The 22,039-nt window shown below is 39.0% G+C and overlaps 1 protein-coding gene across 2 annotated transcripts in view; it reads left to right on the top strand.

Annotated features, from left to right (window-relative positions):
• The window catches only part of tafa3a (TAFA chemokine like family member 3a), a 333,968-nt gene that overhangs the window by 136,921 nt on the left and 175,008 nt on the right, over nt 1-22,039 (top strand). For both annotated transcript variants that reach the window (XM_039747299.1, XM_039747300.1), the window contains exon 2: nt 15,511-15,599. The gene's annotated coding sequence lies outside the window, so the exon portion shown is untranslated. The remainder of the gene's footprint in view (nt 1-15,510; nt 15,600-22,039) is intronic.

Genomic DNA, 22,039 nt, shown 5'->3' with positions numbered 1-22,039 from the left:
GTCTAAAATGAATGTCCATCTGGGCACTTTTTTGCCTGAAGGAGTATCTGCAGAGGTGTCAGCTCAACTCTGATTTACACCTTTGTTATCAATGGAAGTAAAGAGCTGACCAAACTGTTGGTGGAGCCACAGATCACCCATTGACTTTAGTTTTTCCTGTTAAATCTGCTGTGTTAGCAGGCGTTGTGTGCTATTAAAAGCCAAGCAAAATGGGCAATGTCCAGTTTGTCCTGCACTATACACGCACACATGACATGTAGCAGCAAATTCTCTAAACAATCCACCAGCAAAAATGACATTAGCACGTGTACACACCCTCCTTTAACCATGGACACCAAAATGGATAGATACTATTTATCATTTTGATTCTTTTTTATTGTTTAAATGATATCTTGAGAAGAAATTGTGTTACTTTAGTAGAAACAGCCAAGAACCACTGAATGATTTGTACAAAGGCCCAGAAGCACAAGGTACCTAAATTCACATCCAAGGTAAGGTGATGACATTTTGATGCTCTCCTGGAGGGATATGGCATGGTGACTATTACAAAGGTTTCTATGTTCTTGGAAAATTGTGCTCTTCGAAAATGTCAGGGAATGAATCCAAGACACTAGTCCATTCATAAAATCTCCTGAGGCTTTGAAATAGTAAGGTATTACACCGTGTTAGCCATTATTGATGCAATGAGAAATCAAGAAAAATGGCACCTTTTATTGGCTAACTGAACAAATTACAATATGCAAGCTTTCGAGGCAACTCAGCCTCCTTCTTCAGGCAGGTTGTAGTACAGAAACTGGAGTTCCCTGTGTTTATATAGGCACTAGAAAAGGAACAAAACCTTTAAGTGGGTCATCTTCAATGTCAAAAATGAACAGACCTGTCGAGGCTAAGATTCATTTAGCAGGAGAGGAGAACAATGCATAGTCAGGATCTTTTGATAAGACAACTGTCCAACATAGTCTTTAACTGACTGAGACAGTTGGACTACAGGTCCACATTATATGGAAAACTCATCAAAACTTCAAAAGCCTTTGTCAGACAGTTATCTTCTCAAAAGATCCTGACTATACATCGCTGGAGAGGTCTGTTAATTTTTTAAATTGAAGATGATCTACATAACACTAGAATTCCTGAAGCCTACAAAAAACTTGTAATCCCGGGCCACATTAAATTCCTTCACACCTCTCCATCAGCGTCTTTTGTTTTGTAAATGCGTCGATCAGCACAAGCAGCAAGCTGCCTGCTATTGATCCGCTCCCCCCCACTGCCGCAGCTCAACTGTGACAAAAAGTTCTAACAGCTCAAGTCTATTTATCTGGGGGTGAGGTGCCTGGAGTAAAAAGGGTAAATAATATATCATTATTTGGAACACATACATTTCATGTCTACAATGATCTGGGTATATATGGGATGGCAGGAAATGTTGAACACATACCTAAAACAGAAACATTTTTCATGTTATAGTACTAATGACAAATTTTGACATGAAGTGTATAATGTGTGAAGACTGAAGTCCAAATATCAAATAAACACTTTCACAAAATGAACAAGTATAACAAAACAAGTGTGCTTTTATTCAAGAATATAACTGAAGAAAAAGAAATCGGGTTAGGGTATGACACTGACACAACTGCTTGGGTAGTACAGCAGTAAGAACTACTGACTCATAATCAAGAGGTTGCAGGTTTGATTCTGGGTGCTTCCTACAAGTACCATTTTGAGTGGTGAGCTGTTCTTATTGTTAAAGGTTTTCCAATGTTTATGTAAAAATTGATCTATTTGTATGGAATGATTACAATAAAATTAATAATAATAATAATAATAAAAAAGATTTTCCAATGTTGTCTCTGTCCTAGTGTCTTTACAAACACGGGGAACTCTAGTTTCTGTACTACAACCTGCCTAAAGAAGGGGCCTGAGTTGCCTCAAAAGCTTGCATACTGTAATCTGTACAGTTAGCCAATAAAAGGTGTCATTTTGCTTGACTTCTCATTGAGGCTTTGAGAGAAACTTTTGCATTTCATGAAGCGGAGAATTTAAGCAGAAATGATGGAAAGCCTCTTAAAACTATAAAGCAGTGCACATGATATCCGTCAGAATTTGAGGTGCACACATCCGTCTAATCTGTCCCTGCTTCATTTTGCTCTCTAATGTTGTAATCTATTTTTATTTCATTTCATTCTGTCATGTTCTGTATTATTCCTTCTGTGGAGTCACACGCCTGTCTCCTTTATTAACCTCTGTTGCTCTTTTATTCATTTATAAAGAAAACAATTTATATTGGGTGGCACTGCTGTTCCAAAGGCCTACAGTCCTGTAGAATACTGACCTAGTCACTGCGTTTTCCCATTGTTCCTGTGGGTTCTGCTCTAGACACTTCCACCAGCTTACATGAGCTGGCCACTCTAAAATGGCTCCATGTGAGAATTTGTATGAGTGTGCACTTCCATGCACTAGTGCTCTTTCTATGGCTGGTCCCCGGCTTGCATCTATTGCTGATGGAATATGGATAGGCAACTTGTGACCCTGACTTGGTTAAGCATGTCTGAAAATTGATGGATAGACTGACACCTTTAATGGGTGTTGATGGAATTACTCGCTACAAACACAATGTACGAAATTTCAATGTTATAAGCAAGAGGAAATGGGAACTGCTACTCCAACATTGCAAAGACACAAAGATGCCCCATCCATAAAGGAGGCACTCCTCCATGTTTAAGAATTATGAACATTCTTGGTGCATTGTTTTTGCTAGCTTTATCATTTTAGGGGTGTTAGTTGTCTTACAGTATGTAACTGCTTATTAACTTGATTTGAGATTTATAAAGGAACTGGGCGTGCCACATGATGTGTGTGTACGGTTTTATAAAACCAATTTTTTTTATGCAAATGTTGTGTTTGCCTTTCGAGCATAAGTAAAATGTTAGTATGGAGTTTAAGCAGGCCACAGAAATGGAATTCAAACCAGAACAGATGATCCATGAGGTGGTAGCACTACCCATTATGCAACCATGTGAGTCAGAAATTCCAATTAAAAAAGTATTTAAACTGGTCACTTTCAGTAACTCAGTTTCAAGGGACTTTCATTGAGCTTTTAATGAGCGACATCTGCAATTTTATTATGAACAATGTTGAATGTCATTTTTCACTCATGAGGAAGCAATGATGACTACTCAAGGTATGGCACTAAATGCTAAAATAGAAAATGATTTTAAACTATACCAAAAAGGTTTGTTATTTCAAGAAGTCTCAAAATTTAATAAAGATATCTTAAAATAAGTTTGAAATTTCCTGGAATTGAATGAGTTCTAAGGTGTCTGATGTGCATTTTAAGTGAACACAACATTCTCTGAACTGCTCAGGGTTATTCTCAGTGATCTTAAAACATGGAGTCTTTCATGGATGAGATGCCAGTCTATTGCAGGGACCATTTGTGTTCATGCACTGACTTATACATAACCGATGTAAAAACACTAGTTAACATATTTTTGAGATGAGGAAGGAAAGCTGAAATACCAGGAGAAAAATCCATTGTGGAAGATCAGCCTGGCTACAGACAGACACAGGACACCGAAGTCCAAAAACACACAAGTTTATTTTCTTTTATAGCACACAGTGCACAAATCACCAACAATGTTCTGTCCTTTAATCTTTCTTTTCTTTTGTCTTCTCCTGCCACCTCCACTCCTCTCCCAGAAGTTCTGTCCTCTGCCTCCTGACTCCGGCTCCTCGAATGGAGTGAGGCGACCCATTTTATATTTCACCCGGATGAGCTCAAGGTGTTCTTGGTATGGCGGAAGTGCTGCAGCCCATGGCACCAGAATGATCCGGGTGCCCCCTGGCAGTGGTCACGGGCCCCAACAGGGTTGAGATTCTAAGCTCCAGTCCTGTGGCCCCGATGCCATCCAGGGGGGCTGCCCTCTTGCATCCCGGGGAAGATATTGCCTCTCTCCCGGTCCTTCCATTCTCCAGGCATCTCAGTGGGGCAAGGACACTGTCATCTGCCACACAATGCAGATCCTTGGAAAAAGGCACAGGAGCTGTGAGACAGCAGCAAAAACCACTACTCCACTATAATGATACTTTGAAACATTTTGTAGGTGCATTCACATAGAAATGTGAGAAGCACCTACTATGATAGCCAAGCCTGTCTATCTATCTGCCTTACTGTCTTCATGCAGCAACTTGAATGTGTGACTTTGTAAAAATGTGGCTCACTTATGCAGCCAATGCTCCTTGAGTGCAATACAACATTATTGAAACACTTTTGAAATTTCAAACTTGCCAATGGAAAAGATTTGATGAATATGTGAACTTGTCTGTCTTAAAACAGCCATATCACCTACACTGCAGAACAGGTAATCCAGCTGAAGCTAAGCATTCTTGGACCTGGCCAGTACTTGGCTTGTAGACCATCTAGGAGAGACTAGGGTTGCTGCTGGAAGAGATGTTTGTGAGGCTATCAGGGGATGCTTACCCTGTGTGTGGATCCCAACGTCAAAGTTCAGTGATGGGGACACTGTGCTGTAAACATTGGTGTCATCCTCTGGATGAGGTTGAAAACCAAAGTCCTGTCCCTTTGTGGTCATAAAAGATCAGTGGGAATCTTTTGAAAAGACTGGGGTGTTTCTCGATGTCTTTGCAAATTATCCACCATGACGTGGTCTTTCTGGCCTCTTAATCATCACCTGTCCCTTATTAGCTAACTGTCTCTCACTTCATTCACCACCAAATAGCTAATGTGTGGTATGTGTACCGGTGCAAAATGGCTGCTGTCTTCTATCTTCCAGTTGGGTGCTGCACATTGGTGGTGGTTGAAGTGGTTCCAAACTGTCCACCTAAAGTGATTTGAATAGGTTAGAAATGAGCTATATAAATGTCATCATTATTATTAGAATTTCCAAACTATTTACTTTTGGCACATTTTTGTCCCCCTCCCCTCATTTTTTGAATATTTTCCATCTGCACCTTTTCAGCTATCAACTTCACATTTGCCACATCATTAGTGCCTTTGGTAGACAATCCAGATTGAAAAAGTAATTTTCTCAGTGTCTAGGGAGTGAAATAATTAAATGTGTTAAAAAGTATGAGTATATTCTAGCTTGAAAGGCTTCAGCTTGGCAGTAAGGTTTATATGTGCTTTAATGTCTGTAGCATTCCTTTCAATAATTTAAATGCACATACTGTACTGGTTTCTACCACTTTGGACACACCATCAATGCATAAAGAGGACTGAGAAGACCACACATGACTTGAATAGAACTCATGAAGTGCTGACCTCAGATGTATTTATCAACACTGATTGACCAATAGCCAGTCAGAGTAACAACTGTTTTAGCCAATCATATTTCTTAGTAAACAGTTCTGCCCTGCCTGAGTGGATGAAGAAGTAAGAGTTTTAAGCTTATGGTTGAAGCCACCCAGGACGTGTTGAAGGACCCATACTGTTAAGATTGTATCTGTCTGTGGATTATTTTTTTCTTTCTGCTATCTTTATTTTCAGGATTGTGGCCTTTTTCCTACTATCAGTCAATTGGGACGTTTATGTGCTTATTGTAGAGCCCTATTTCACCCACCTGTTACCCCCCTTCAATGCTGTGGCATCAACTAGCTTAGCTTTACTCTTAAGCTCCTTTTGTGCTTTACTTCTGTTGGTCTTTAGATTAAATTCTATTTGGATCTTTTTCTTTTGATCTATTTGGTGCTGTTTGAAATTTGGAAACTGTTGATTTTGGTTTGAATTTTACTTTTCGTTCTTTGTTTTCTTTTTGAGTGTTTCTTTTTTATTTAGTTTTGCCACTTTAATTAGCTCAGTGTTTGCAATTTTTTAAATTTTAGAATTATGTGTATTTTTAGGAGTGTGCATTCTTCTCTTTACTTTTTCATTATCAATGTTTAATTTAATAAATTAAATATTTAAGTTTTATTTTTGCCGTTTTGGCATTCTCCTTCAGGGTAATCATAACATATGCATCCCATTGCATCTTGTCTTGGATGAAACTCTCTGTTTCCTTTGAAAGCCGCCAGGCTAGGATCATCACTGCTGTGCCACAGGCTTTCCCTCAGTTGCTGATGATTCTTGGCAGTACAAGCCATTCTCAATAAAATAACCTGCTTAGTTTCCTTGGGAGTTTCATATTTTCTTCATTTATGTTGTAGGGTGGGTGCCAAAGGGTGTCAAAACTAATTAGAAAAAGTAATTCCTGCACAAAGAAAAGTCAGTGAAATGATGTGCAGCAGAGTCTGCCACTGAGGCCCATGGCTCATTTGTTTTCTTAACCTGCTCATTCCGATACAGTGGCAGGGTGTTATGATTGGTGTATTTATTCATTTTTTCTTCTGAGCCCATTTTGCTGCTCTTTGTAAGTAATTTTATTTATTTAAGTTTTGGTTGTAGAATTCAATTCTGATATTGTTTTCTTTCTATAATGTTGCTTTCTAATAATGATGGATATCTCACGGATTTTCTCCACACCATCTTGATTTTCAGCGTGCCACCGTCCTGTCACTGCTATTGTTAGGACATATTCTGGGTGCCAGTGGGTGTGGACTGGGAGGTTGTGGTGCCTGATGTGATGGACGCAGTGAATTAAAAGGTCACCTGTGATAATCATTCCTTTTTCTGCGTTTGTGGAAACTCAAAATCAGAAAACAACTGTAATACATTCGTTAGTTTTGCTATTCATTTTTCCTGGTTCTTGATTTTTTCTTTGATGTTCCACTTTAGGATACTTGCTTTATGATTTGGCTTAGTGGAAGGATGGGACTGCTTTTCTAATTTGGATTCTCTACTCATCTTATGTTTCCTCTCCAGGGGCCTCGTTTATAAAACTTTGCTTTGATTCTAGTGTGAAAACATGCACATGCTAAAAAAAATGGGAAAATGTGTATGCCAAAAAAGTCAGGTTTATAAAACCTTGCATACAAATATTTCTACACAATTTACCATTTATAAATCAAAATCACCTTGTAAATGTGTGTACGTGAATGCGCCTTGAAATCCGTCCTGAAATATTCATATGTAGAGCATGCTAATCAGCCTCATACATATGCAATTAGGATGCTGGAGAACTTCATTGGCTGGTAGAACAGCCTCCCACCTGACACTCTGACACACCACCACCTGAATTCAAGAGTATCAGGCGGTGCTCTGTAACTGAGAATGCAAGATCATGCACGGTATTATAGCGCCTCTCTTCTGTGTTCTGGGAGTCGGGGGAAAGGTGTAGTCTGCCAACATCCAAACAGTTAGCTGCTATTACCCGGCACATGTAATGGCATGATTTTTGTTGCAATTAATATAGTACAGGCCATATGAAACACTGAGTGTTTAGCCAGTCACTTAACTATACGCCAACCATCACATCTGTCAAGGCTATTTTGTCTTAAAATTAATTACTTATATATTGATGCAGGCCAACTTATCCACGATGTGTGTCTGTCTCATCTTGGCCTCAAAGGTGACTTGTGAGTTGATGGAATGTCACTGCTCATGGTTAGCAAAAGGAGCTTCATTTTCGCTAGGTGTCCTTATTGCAGTATGAGTGCAGTAATGTGCTCAGATTACATTAGGAGAACTGGAAACTGCTGCAGATTGCCTTTTTATGTTGGAAAAAACATGTTATGCTTTTATGTACAGTATGCGCACCCACACCATATGAAAAATGGATGCAGTGCCAGTAAATAGCTTTCATCACAGCTGGCATGACGAAGTGAAGCTTGATTGAGATATTCCTGACCTGTCATCCAATTCCCTGGAGACATGACCTCAGGTAGCTGATATAAACTAACAAATAACTAAAAATGTTCTTCAGTCTAAATATGCAGCATTGGCCCTCTTAAAATGGAACAGTCTGTACATCATATTAGTTTTGAGATAATATTTTTGTCATGTCAACGCACATTATAACAACAGCCTGATCATATGAATTAGTATGCATGTGAGTCATTAACTGATATGGCAGCATTTCCCTACTTGAATAATGGCACCGTCATGTAGCAGTTTTCCCAAAAATGTTGCATACGTATTGGTCAGTGTTGCCATAAATATATGCATGTTCTCCTGTCAAGTTTATAAATCCCAACATTTGCGTGAGAAGTTTCGTATGCCCATTTCAAGCCTCCTGTTGTGCATACACAAGCTTTATAAAATGAGACCCCTTGTCATCCCTTCTGTCTGATGCTTAACATAGTGTGTAAGAGCCAATCTTAGAAAGTTAATGCTTAAAGTTAAATAGTGTTTGCTTGACTCCTATAGAAGAAGAGCTGTTAGAATATGGTATAGTCTTTTACCCTCTGTAAGTTATTATGAGATAGAACTTTCCTGCTATAATCAGTAATACAGAGTGTTAATTGAGTCAGTTGTTATTTAGCATATTTCTCATAGCTAGCGGGCACCGAAAGACCCATTTACAGCATGAAAATAGGATAGGCATACAGTTTTCTGACCATTTGGAAATGGTTCAACTGTATAAGCAACTTAAAGAAACGCATATAAGCTTTAAACTGAACTTTTCTTAAACAAGAACCTTTTTTTGCTATATCAAATTTTTCCCTATTTTGTGTGAACTGTTTTACTTTGAATTTTTGCTAAAGATTTAAAAAAATGAAGTTATTTTGTCTGTGGATACATTTTAACGTGTGAAGCTATTGCTGAACCCCATTAATCTCACTGAAGCTGCAGAATATTGGTAATTTTGGGTAAATGCAGGTACACAATGGATGATGACACCTTTTCTGTAAGTGGGTCACAGCATGAATCAACTGTTGACAATGCCTAAACTACCTGTGTAATCACTATAGTATTCCTCTTTACATTGTTCTAGTGCATGGTGAGCCTTGAAGCTACGTGTGTGAGAATTGATTATTGAATCCCTCACTTGATTACATTATATACAATATCTTAATATTTTATTTGATGGCTATTGCCATACATTTAAGGGTTTTGATGATGCTTCTCTATTTATTGTCTTACATATTTTTTTAAACATCATTCCTGAAACAGTGTATGCCAAGCACAATTTAATTATTGGTTATGCCTTTGATCATATTGATGTACTTCTTTGATTTTGCATGTTTAGCTCCCTTCTGAGTTTTAACTGTTATATAATTCTGTCTATAGTTAACTTTCTATAGTCCTGTTCATCAGGTCTAAATCTGAACCCACTTTTCCATTATAAGATCAGAGGGAATTAGACTGTGTCCTGGCAACACTGGGATCAACGCAGGCAATGGACCGAGTTAATTCAAACACACACATAAACCAATTTTGGTTTTGGAAGAAACCAGAACACTACAAATGTATTGATATAAACTCAAGATAAACGCAACAGGCCCTACACAAGAAGTAATTGGTGGGGTTTTGAACTCACATTTGCAGCTCTGAGTCAGCACTATTCCTTTATTGCTGAAGGTATTTGGGTTATTATCCAAGAGTGTAACTATTATGGCTCACACGTTTTTTTGCAAATACTTGTTGAGTTGTAATTTAAATCTATCATTTATCCATTGTAACCCTGTGATTTGTGGATGCCCTCCCCAGATTTTATTTCCATTGTGTTCCTTAAGCCAGAACAGGCTGTGAATCCCCATGACCTTGATTTGGGCATTAGACAGGGATGCTTATCTAATGTGGACACTGACCTGCATCACTGCTGATTCGGACATGACTACACAGAGTCGTTACATATTTACATTACATTTACTTATTTGCCTTTATCTATGGAAACTTGCAACATTTATGATACAACTGGTTATAATTCTATTGGTTTTCCAATTGGATCACAGGCAGGTCAAGTGACTCGCTTAGGATCACATAGCATTAGTAGCAGGATTTGAACCCACAGGGTTTGAAATCCAAAGCCTTAACCACTACACCACACTGCCTGCCGTATAGTCATTACAGTCTGACCACACAGTCGGGCCTGCACTCTCATTTCACATGTCACCACCTCTGCCTTGAACATTTTCCTAGACTTTAACTGCTTTGTTAAAATGCCCAAGAAAGGATTGCAAAGCCATCTGAATATTTCCTGTCTTTCATTCTTTTAGTCATGAACTGTGGGCCTACCTAAATATGTGTAATTCTGGAAGCTTTTTGTCTCCCTCTTTGGCAAGTGGTTTATAATTATAACCTTCATACGTATATACTTCCATCTACTTAATTCAGTTCAGCAGCACAAGGGTCCAGCACTTGGGGTCAAGGCATGAAGCAGCCATGGACAGGGTATTAGTTCCTCACAAGACCCATCCATATGCATATGCAAACAGGATACATTTAAAGTCACTAATTAATCAAAAAAGCAAATCTTTGGAGATGTGTGGAGGAAAACTGGCGTATCCAAGGAGTAGCCAATATGGTCATGCAAACTCAGCAAAGACAATGATTAGACGCAGTATTAGGACCCACACCTCTGGGTCCATGAGACAGCAGCACTAAGCACTAGGCCAACATGCTGCCCTACTTTAAAACATGTATAGCATGATTATACTGTTTGAACGCTCTTTCCGTGTCTATGTGAGTACTCTGGTTTCCCTCATATATTGCATAGACTTGCAGGTTGACTTCCAGCCTTTAAGTTGACTAAAAATTATTGCAATTATATGTTTGTCTGACACCTTTACCCAAAGCAATTTATGAGATCATAACTTGTCACAGCTATTCATGGATATATTTTACAGCTGGAGCGAAAGCAGGTTAAGTAAGTTGGTCAGGAAGGGTCACTTAGTGAGGCAGAGATGGAAATTGAAGAGGTAACCTTGAGATTTAAAGTCAATGCCTTAGCTACTGGTCCTATTTTGTGTTGAAGTTTTAGAATGATGGAAACACTTCTATTTGGTGAAGTAATTTACACCTCTGTCTGCCAGCTCCAGGGACATGGCCTCATATACCAGCCTGTTCAGTGTCTTTGTGGAGAGTCCCCAATCTCCATGTGTTCACATTAAGTTAACAGGCCCAATATGTTTTCAGATGAACTGACATTGGGTCCACCGCTAGTTCCTCTCCTGGTCCCTGTGAACCTACAATGAGATTAGAGAGGTTAGAAAATAAACTGGTGGCTGAAACACTTGATTTGGTGGCCTGTCCACTGTTCTAAACCTTGTCAGGATGTGGCAACTATTTTATTAAGAAGAACATAATAAAGCACTTTGGGGAGGAATTCACTGTTAAAACCATTATATGCATCAAACCTTTTGAATTTATGTATGGTTTTAATAGGTTTCCTTTGTTTGTATTCAATGTTAACTTCAAATGTATTTTCATGTGAAAACAGTACAGTAAGCTGCCTAATTACGTATCTCAATTAATACTTTACATCAGTATTCAAAAATGTGCTAAAGAACTAACATGCATTAGGTCTTCTCTTGCTGTTGAGTAGCCTTATGATAAGACAAAAACTGACCCTAAATTTTGTGGTGATTGTACTAATATTCATTTTGAGTATACAATATTAGGCCATTCATAATAATAATCAATGTGAGAAGGTTTTCTTGTATACTGCTTTTTATATCTGCAATGCAATTCATAAATTGAGCTAAACTTTATTAACAATGCCTATAAAAATTATTCTTCCCCTTGAATATTTTCATATGTTTTTGTTCAACAATGAATCTTATTGGATTTAATGTGCTCTTTGACACTAATCAACAGAAAAAGACACCTTAATGTCAAAGTAAAAACAGATCCCCGCAAAGTGGTCTAAATTAATTACACAAAAAGTATTCATTCCTTAAATATAACACTCCTAAATTATTACTGGTGTAGCTAATTGAGTTTAGAAGTCACAGAATTAGTTCCATGGAGACCACCTGATTGGGGGTTTAATTGATTGTAATGTAAAGGCACCTAATCTGGAGAGTCTGTATGGTGGCCTGGCCAGCACAATGAAGACAAAAGAGCAACTCCAAGCAACTCCATGACAAGGAAATTGAAAAGCACAAGTCGGGGAATAGAGATAAGAAAATATCCTAGTCATTGAATATCCCTTGGAGTCCAGTTAAAGCAATTATTAAGAAATGGAAAGAGTATGGCAGAGCTGGAAATCTGCTAGAGCAGGCCATCAACCCAAACTGAGTGGTCGTGCAAGAAGAAGACTTGCAGGAAAGGCCACCAAAAGACCTATGAGAACTCTGAAGGAGTTACGAGCTACAGTGGATTAGATTGGAGAGTCTGTGCAGGCAAGAACTGCTTCACCACTTTGGCATTAAAGAGTAATTTATTTGTTGATTAATGTCAAAAAATCCAAATTAAATCCAATGTGATTCATTATTTTATACTAAGAATGAAATGAGAACATTCCAAAGGGATGATAATTTGTAAATGCACTTTATATAAGCCATTTTATGTGTCCCTCATTTTCTTACCTTGCTCATCCAGTTCAGATTCACAGGGAGCTGGTGCCTTTATCTCAGCGTTGGGCACAAAGCGAGAACCAAATTCGAGCAGGACGCCAGTCTGTACCATAGATTTTTCATATTTATGCACAAATTCTAATTATATTGTATTCTTCATACTTATGTTTCCACTGAGTTTCACTAAAGGATTTACTGATATTGCAAATGTCTTATTTATATTCAGAGTAGCAAATATAAATATTCTGTCACTTCTACAGTATTTACGCTTTCAGTTAGTTTTATGAATTGGGCCATTTTTCATATATGTGGCATCTTTCATCTTTACATCTAGAGAAATAATCTCATTAGCTTTGTTATTTATATTTATGTTTTCAGTTCCTCTAGTTATACTACTGGAGCCAAGCTTTACCAGTGCAACCTCTTTCACATTTATGGAGCATTGTTGAAATATTGTATTTATGATCACTTAATTTCCTGAATGGAGCCAAGCTTTATTTTAATGGCATGTTTGGTATTTGAGGTTTATTAATATTGTGCTATTTATAATAGTGATGCCCGTGAATTTCCTGCAGCAGCTGTTATCTGGAGACTTTCATTTTTAGCTTTTTTTCAATATCTTGAATTAAGATAGTGTCATTCATGTTTATTTTTCCATGGATCTATTCAAATCTTCATTTAAAAGCGTCATTGGTCACCCTGAATTGGCCTCATATGAGCAGCTGGCTCCATGACAAGGGTTGGTTTCCACCTTTCACCAAATGCTGCCAGGATCAGCTACTTAAATGAGAGCTTTCAGTTTTTAATTTTGAGTAATTATGCAAACCTTTCTGAAAACATGTTTTCAGTTTGTCATCATGGGTTATTGAGTGTGCAAATTTATCCATTTAAAATTAAATCTACAACAGAGTAAAGTGTGCAGAAAGTAAAGGGTTCTGAGTACTTTCTGAAACCACTGTAGTTAAACAAAGACTGAATTAGTTTCAAACTGCTTTGCTTCCTCTGTACTTAAATAATCTGTTTTTTTATGTGTATTTAATAAGTGTATGTAGTAATTTGTAAAGTTTGCATCCATTCTTGTCACATTTCCCTAAGAAGCTTGCACTCATTAAAGAGAGCTACACAGAAATAAAGCAAGCTGCATTGAAGCTGAGGGTAGGCACTGACACTACATCATTGTGAACTGGATAAGAAGGTTAGAAAATGGATGAATGAAGTTAGACTCATATTTATGTTAGCTAGTGTTATTATATTTTTACTGATTTGTATGAAATAAGGAGGGTGCAATTGTTAGTGTTTCTTTGATGTGTATCCAGCATCCTAGTAGTGATGTGTGTGGAGTCTGAATGTTCATTCCATGTGTAGCAGGTTTTCCTCCACCATCAGAAGGACTGGTTGATTGACGCCTTAGACTTGACCCTATGTAGGTGTGTGTGTAAGCAGGCATTCAATGGGCTGGCATCCCCTTCTCAGTTGGTTTCAACCGTGTGTCTGATGCTGCTGGCCTAGGCCCAAGCCCACGGCTATGTTCATGAATTCAATTCTAGCCTGCATTTTAATATAATACCCTTATTTATAATAAATCCAAAACATTCTTATATGTTCATTAAACTTTCCTTATCGTATAAAGCTCTGTTTATATGGCACCCTCCATAAGCTACAGGCTACAGATTTTACCAATACTGCACTGTTATCATTAGTCTCAGTGAGTTTTATGAATGGAGCCAAGCTTGATATATACTGGAAGTTTGAAGGCAAACACAATTTCTTAATAAAAGGTAAAAAGCCAACTCAACTTATGGAAAGTCAAAAAAGTCGAATTTCACCTCTTGAGCCTCCATCAGATACAACATAGAATTGAGAACTAAGGAGCAAAATACAGTAGGTAGTGAGAGAGGAGGAGGAAGAGGAGGAGGTTGGGAGCATTTACTGACTTTGGGAAAGTTTAGATAAAAAAGATATAGTTTGCATCTTTTATATTTATATTTTATTAATTTGTTAATATTTATCTTTATTTTTTTGTATTGCTTACCATGAGTTTCCTTATTTGACTAGATAATATAATGCTACTGTCCATGAGTGTTTGTGTGTGTGCGTGTGTTCAGTCTGATTGTTTGATTTGGCTTTGGTCTGATTGGTCAGTTTGGCCATGAATGCTCAATGGTAGGGATGATGACACAATATGTTAGGAGTGTGGAGCTCAATTCCTGATTGTGCCATTTTTTTATTTCTTCATAAAAGAATGTAAAATGGAGCATTTCACTGATAACAAAGCAAATAACGTACCAAGCAATGTTGGATCTCTAAATACTACTCAGAAGCAGCATGAATTGCTTTCAAGGGTGGGAAGCATTCACAAGAATACAAATTATATTTTCATAGCGAGTAATGGAAGTCCATTTACCATTGGTGGTAGTCAAAAAGTGGTCAGAAGGCAAGCCAAGCACTCTGAAATGACAGAATCTGAGAACCAGGCTTTACAGGAACATGACTGAGAGGGGGGCAGTGCCCGCTAAGAGGGACACATGAGGATTCCAAGGAAAGGCGTAGGAGGAACGCTGAGGATTCACATAGGACAGGAGATATCAAATATCAAATATTTTTTAAATTAATCTATTATCTGTCTTCAAGGCCTTTGTTATACACAGGAAAGTGCCAAATTCAAATTGATTATATGTGAAATATTGTTCAGTTAATGGTCTTTTTCAGGGTACCTGGTGGGTCAATACACCCATCAGAAGGCGAGATTCTGTTCATTTCTCCTTCCTCGTGTTCCATCCCAAAACGTTTGACCCCAGCATATGACCACATTGTTGATATGGGTCACTGGGTCTTCTTCCTCCCTGGGATGGCCCTGAGGTGGTGGTCACTTTTGTGCTGGGTTCTACTTAGAGGAGAGCTTTAGGGAAAGAGCACAGGGTGCCCGAGCCTGAGTAAGTGAGCTATTCATGGCTTCTGTGGTTTCTTTTTGCTGCCGGTGTCATTTCACAGCTATCAAAGTGTGAGTCGATGGCGCCTGGAGGTCATTCACAAGGGGAAAAGCACTTCTCAGAGCTTTCAATTTTTTTTTCATGGAAATTCACAGATAATTCCCTCTCCCTTGTAAGCTTGTCCCCAGAAAGTATCAGAAAACAACTAACTGTTGCCCTTTCTTTACAGACTCACCGCTGCAGCTTCCCATCTCCCGGGACGGCTTCACTTGGGACTGCCTAATGCTCTCAGAGTAACCGAACAGCTCCAGATAAGAGGTACGGCCTAATGTGTTCTCACTACCTGCACTTTGCAAAACCGCACTGTCAATAATGCATGACTACAAGCAGCCTGTCTATTCAAACAAGCAGAGAGAACAAAAAAAAAAAATGTGGGCGGGAGGTGGGCATGGGGGCGTCGTGAATAATTCACAGATGGCTGCCTTTGTTTTTTCTTTATGCTTTGTTAGGAATGGCGGCAGTTTAGCTGTTAGCAAATGGTGAAAATAAAAGATGTGACCCCTCACTACTATAGCTAATAGTGTACAGTGGATTATGAGGGTACTTAAAGAGTACACTTTTAAATGGACAATTGACCTTAAATGACCAAGTTAACACTAGCCAGCAGAAAACCTACAGTAAATTTAATGCATTCACTCAAGTGTGCAGATAAATAAATACAGAGCTCTGAGATGTGACGATCTTATAAAGAGAGCTGTCCCTCTCCACTGAATTGGAGAGTTAATGTAACACAGAGTGGACAGTCTCCCTTGGATTTTAGTGTTAATATGACGTGGAGTGGACACCAACCCCTGGAATGGAGGCTTAAAGTAGCACAGAGTGGACATTCCTGATTAAAGTGTAGAGATGATATCACACTGAGTGAACAGTATTGACTGGAGTGGAAAGTTAAAATAACACAGACTGGAGACTCTTTTTACACTGGAGAGCTAATAGGACACAGACCGGACACTGTCCAGTGGAATGGAGGCTTAATATGACATGGGGTGGACAACAACCCCTGAAATGGAGGGTTGAAGTGACACAGGGTGGGCACTCTTGACTGGACTGCAGAGATAATATAACACTGAGTGAACAGTATTGACTGGACTGGAAAGTTAAAATGACATAGACTGCACACTCTTGTCTGCACAGAAGAGTTTATAGGGCACAAAATGGGCATTGCCCACTGGAATGGAGGCTTAATGGTACACAGCTGGACTGGAGAGTTAAAAATGAGCCAGACTGGACATTGTCCACTGGAATTTAAGGTTAATATAACACAGACTGGACACAGTATGGATGTTCTCCAATGGTCTGCACAGGTTTTCTACTAAAACAGGGCTCATAGTGTTAATTACAGTAATTTAAATTTGTGAATGAAATACTTAACTTTTTTATTTTATTATTTGATTTAAAATGAGTTATCTATTTGCAATTCATTTATCCATTTTTATTTGAACCTGCCTAATTGTTTTATCCCAGTAATATCTGTTGCAAAGTTCAAGCAGGCTGCCGGCCCACCACAGGGCACAACCACTTAAACAGTGTCAGTTCAGAGATGCCAGTCAGCCTAACCAGCATGTCTTTGGAATGTGGGTGGAAAACTACATCGATACAAGGAGAATTACTTTAATGTTATTGCAAAAAGAGCATCTCTCTTAGTCCACAGATCCATTATAACATGCAGGAAGCACTCACATATTAGTGCCAATGGGAAATGAGAGGAGCTCTCAGAGGTTGTATGGGGGACATGTTTAGACTTTATCATACCTTCATCACATCTCTTACCACTCCTGAGTTTACATGTGATGTGGATAATTAAAAGTCTGCTGTTACAAGATGTTAAGCCAAGTGAATCTTGTCTCGTCAGGCTAAGCCCAAAATTTGCTCAGAGGGTGTCATTTGAATGTCCAGAGTAGTGTTTTGTTACCTATCCTGTTAATTCTTTATAAAGTGGAGCAACAACACTGGGTACAAGGAAGAAAATAAAACTGGATTATACAACTATCCCTTAAAATGCCTTTTTTGTAATATAGAGACAAAAACTACATGTACTACTCCAGATGACACACTACTAATGCATCATAAAGTTTAAGCACAACCTTCTTTGAATTGAACACCATATATCGTGATATGTAACCTATTATCCTTTTAGCCTTCTTGATCATTTTTGTATACTGTCTGGATGTATACAGTTATGTCCACTACAATTCCAAGATACTTAATCTAAGTTGTGCTTTGAAAATTTATATGTCCCATTTTGTAGTCACATCGAAAATTGTTACGACCTTACATTTACTTATATAAAATTTAATTTGAGGGTGGCACGTTGACGCAGTGGTAGAGCTGCTGCCTCGCAGTTAGAAGGCCTGGGTTCACTTCCCGGGTCCTCCCTGCGTGGAGTTTGCATGTTCTCCCCGTGTCTGTGTGGGTTTCCTCCAGGTGATTCGGTTTCCTCCCACAGTCCAAAGACATGCAGGTTAGGTGCATTGGCAATCCCTAGTGTGTGTTTGGTGTGTGTGTGTGTGTGTGTGTGCCCTGCCTGGGGTTTGTTTCCTGCCTTGCGCCCTTTGTTGGCTGGGATTGGCTCCAGCAGACCCCCATAACCCTTTAGTTAGGATATAGTGGGTTGGATAATGGATGGATGGAAATTTTATTTGTCATAAATGTACTCAATTTGAATTCTGTCTAGGTCTAGGCTAATAATTAGGCTAATTCTGTACTATCCACCATTCTGCCTTGTTTAGTATCTTCTATAAACTTCACCAGCTTTTTATTTGTATTCGTAACAAGATCATTTACATACACAGTGTTAGAAATAGCAGCAGTCCCAGCACTAATCGCTGAGAGATACCACTTTTAACATCACATAGTTCAGAAAAAGTTCCTCTCACCCTAATTCTTTGTTTTCAGTGTTTAAGTCAATTTTGCAACCACCTACACATCATGCCTTGAATTCCGACTTCTTTTAGTTTGAGGCCTAGTCTCTCATGTGGGACCTTATCAAAAGCCTTCAGAAAGTCAAGATAAATAATGTGATATGCACCCCTCTGATCATAAACTTCTGTTGCATCTTCATAGAATTCTAGCTTATTATTGAAACACAGTCTTCTCTGTCTACATCCATGCTGAGAGCTCACTAATCCTAGACATGTGCTGCTTGATCTTTTTCCTTAATAAATGCTTCCAATAATTTACCCCTGATGCTTGTAAAGCTTACTGGGCTATAGTTACTTGGATCAGCCTGATCACTTGTTTCATTTAATGGAACAATATTTGTTAGCTTCTAATCTGTAGTCATTTCCCGAGTGCAAAGTGATTTTTGAAAAATATGTGTTAAAGATTTCAAGCTGTAGTCACTAACCACTTTGAGCACTCTAGGATAAATATTATTTGGTCCAAGCAATTTGTTTGATTTCAGCCATTTTAATCCAAGCAAAATGTCTTTGTCTACCATTTCCAAATCATTGAGTACCTTCTTGATAGCTCCTGGCATTGATCGGAAGTTGTCAACTTTTCCACATGTATAAACTTCAGAAAAGTGGGAATTTAGAGCAGTGAAGTCAGATCTTCACTGTGCCGCATTTCACCCTGGTGTATGACACATGTTTAACCTCGGACCGCAAAGCACCATAGAGGATGATGAAAATGGCAGAAGATATTAGTGGCACTTTTTGTGCCATTTATTCAAGGCATAAATAGATAGATAAACAGAACTTTATTTGTCCCTAGAGGGAAATTTAAAGGTAGCTGAATAAATAAATCTGCTTTTTGCAGATGATGTTGTCCTGTTTGCTTCATCGGGCCATGATCTTCAGCTCTCTCTGAATCTGTTCGCAGCTGAGTGTGAAGTGGCTGGGATGGGAATCAGCACCTCCAAATCCGAGACCATGGTCCTTACGCGGAAAAGGGTGGAGAGCCCACTCAGGGTTGGGGGTGAGATCCTGTCCCAAGTGGAGGAGTTCAAGTATCTCTGGGTCTTGTTCACGAGTGAGGGAAGAATGGAGCGTGAGATCAACAGGCGGAACAGTGGGGTGTCCACATTGATGCGGGCTCTGCATCGGTCTGTTGTGGTGAAAAAGGAGCTGAGCTGTAAGGCAAAGCTCTCAATTTACCAGTCGATCTACATACCTACCCTCACCTTTGGTCATGAGCTATGGGTAGTGACTAAAAGATCGAGATCGCGGATACAATCGGCTGAAATGAGTTTCCTCCGCAGGGTGTCTGGGCTTTCCTTAAAGATAGGGTGAGAAGCTCAGTCATCCGGGAGGGGCTCAGAGTAGAGCTGCTACTCCTCCGCATTGAGAGGAGTCAGATGAGGTGGCTCAGGCATCTGAACAGGATGCCTCCCTGGTGAGGTGTTCTGGGCACATCTAACTGAGAGGAGGCCCCAGGGAAGACTATGTCTCCCAGCTGGCATGGGAACGCCTCGGGATTCTCCTGGAAAAGCTAGAAGAAGTGGCTGGGGAGAGGGAAGTCTGGGAATCTCTGCTCAAATTGCTGCCCCCACGACCCGACCTTGGATAAGCAGAAGAGGATGGATGGATGGATGGATGGATAAAAAAAATAAATACACACTTTGGTCTAAACAAATTAGAAAATTCCAAAGAAAGAAAACTTCTGACTTGACAGTCCCAGGCCTAGTGAGGCATTATGCAAGTGCATTGCTGTTGGTATAAAGGAGCCCCCGTAGCGTTTCTTGACACATTTCTGCTGAATAATTAGTTGGCTAAAAGTCCTCGCTGTTATTGTGTTCTAGATGGGATGTGCAGCATTGTTCATAATGGTACTCAGTTTTGTTTTCATTCTTTCCTTCACTACAACCTCGGGGGGTGGGGCACAGATTGTGTGAGTCTGCCTTTTTAATTGGTCTATTGATTTGGTGGGCATCTCTTCAAGTGATGTTACCAGCCCAGAAAAATCACAATGGCTATCATGTGAAGGATGTCACTTGCCACATTAAAGGAACACAGTCTTCTAAGAAAAAAGAGTCTGCTCTGCCCTTTATTGCATAGTTCCTACGTGGTCAGAAACAACCTATCATTAATTTGGACCCCCAAATGCTTGTAGGAGTGGACCACCTCTACATCCAACTCCTTGAAAAGTCAGCAGACATTGGTGGGATGAAAGTCAGTAACCAGCTCTTTGGTTTTGCTGATGTTAAGATGCACACAATTCTTTTGTACAAAGTTCAAATAGACATACAGAAGAAACACAACCTTTGAAAGTCTAAATGTATTATTAAAGACCTTAGCTATCCTGAACAGTCACCTTCACCTTTCTCCATTCAAGACCACTGTCACCCATAGCATAAGATTCTAGGACAGTCTTTATCCACAGGTTATAAGGCCACTCATATTGACAACTAAATGAGCAGACCTGATGTGAGTGTATTTAATAATAATAATAATAATAATAATAATACATTTTATTTATTTGTAGGCGTCTTTCTAAACACTTAAGGACACCGAATAATAGACAAAACACAGATTATAAACAAAAGTAAAATACAAAAGTTAAAATCAGACAGCAATTGTAATCAAAGAGAAAAAGCAGTCTTAAACAAATGAGTTTTAAGTTTAGATTTGAAAAGTGAAAATGATTCAATATTTCTAAGCTCAGATGGTAGTGAGTTCCAAAGCTGGGGAGCAGAGCAACTGAATGCTCTGCTCCCCATAGTGGTAAGACGGACGAAGGGGACAGTCAAGTGGATGGAGGAAGAGGATCTAAGGGTACGGGAGGGAATGGCAACATGGAGGAGGTCAGACAGATATGGAGGGGCAAGGTTTTGGATAGTCTTAAAAGTTAGCAGGAGAATTTTGAATTGAATTCAGAACTGAACTGGAAGCCAATGAAGCTGCTGCAAAACGGGAGTGATATGGTGAATAGAGGGGGTTCTAGTAATGATGCGGGCAGCTGAATTCAGAGCCCTGGGGTACACCTGAAGTAACAACAGTGTGTTAGGATGTGAAAGTTTTAAGCTGAACAAACTGAGTGCGGCCTGAGAGGTAGGATCTGAACCAATCGAGTGGAGTGTGGGTAATGCCAATCGAAGATAATCTATTGAGAAGAGAAGTGTGACAAATAGTGTCAAAGGCTGCACTCAGATCAAGGAGGATGAGAATAGTAATTAAACCAGAATCAGCTGCCATAAGGAGGTCATTAGTAATTTTTATAAGTGCCGTTTCTGTACTGTGGAGGGGACGAAAACCAGACTGGAACTGTTCATACAGGTTATTTTGAGATAAATGAGAATGAAGTTGAATAGCCACTATTTTTTCAAGAATTTTGGAAATTAATGTTCTATCCACCTACTGAAATGTGGTGCTATTTTCATTATCTGTTTTTTTGTTATTACTTCTGTCTATACGTGGTGATTGACATGCAAATAAAAATCTTATTATACTGTATACACATGGCAATTAACTTTAACTTGAAATAAAAGTATTAACAAACTAACTATTGTGATGGATTTTTGATCACCTCTGGGTTGGTTCCTGCTTTGCCACCCTTCACCAACCTCTCACCTTGAACTGAATTAAGCAGGTTGAGTATGTTATGCTCTATTTATTTGGTCTTTAAAAGACATGCTATTTTGGAAAAAATGATCAGCTATTTAAATGCTGCACTTTTACGCTGATTCATGTAGATCCATTTTGGTACGATGTACCACTAATTAAAAGCTTAGTATCGATGAGACAGACTGAGAACCTCTG

This window comes from Polypterus senegalus, chromosome 3 (assembly GCF_016835505.1).
Source record: "Polypterus senegalus isolate Bchr_013 chromosome 3, ASM1683550v1, whole genome shotgun sequence".
Taxonomy (NCBI): Eukaryota; Metazoa; Chordata; class Cladistia; order Polypteriformes; family Polypteridae; genus Polypterus; species Polypterus senegalus.
This window is presented reverse-complemented; position numbering and strand designations above follow the sequence as displayed.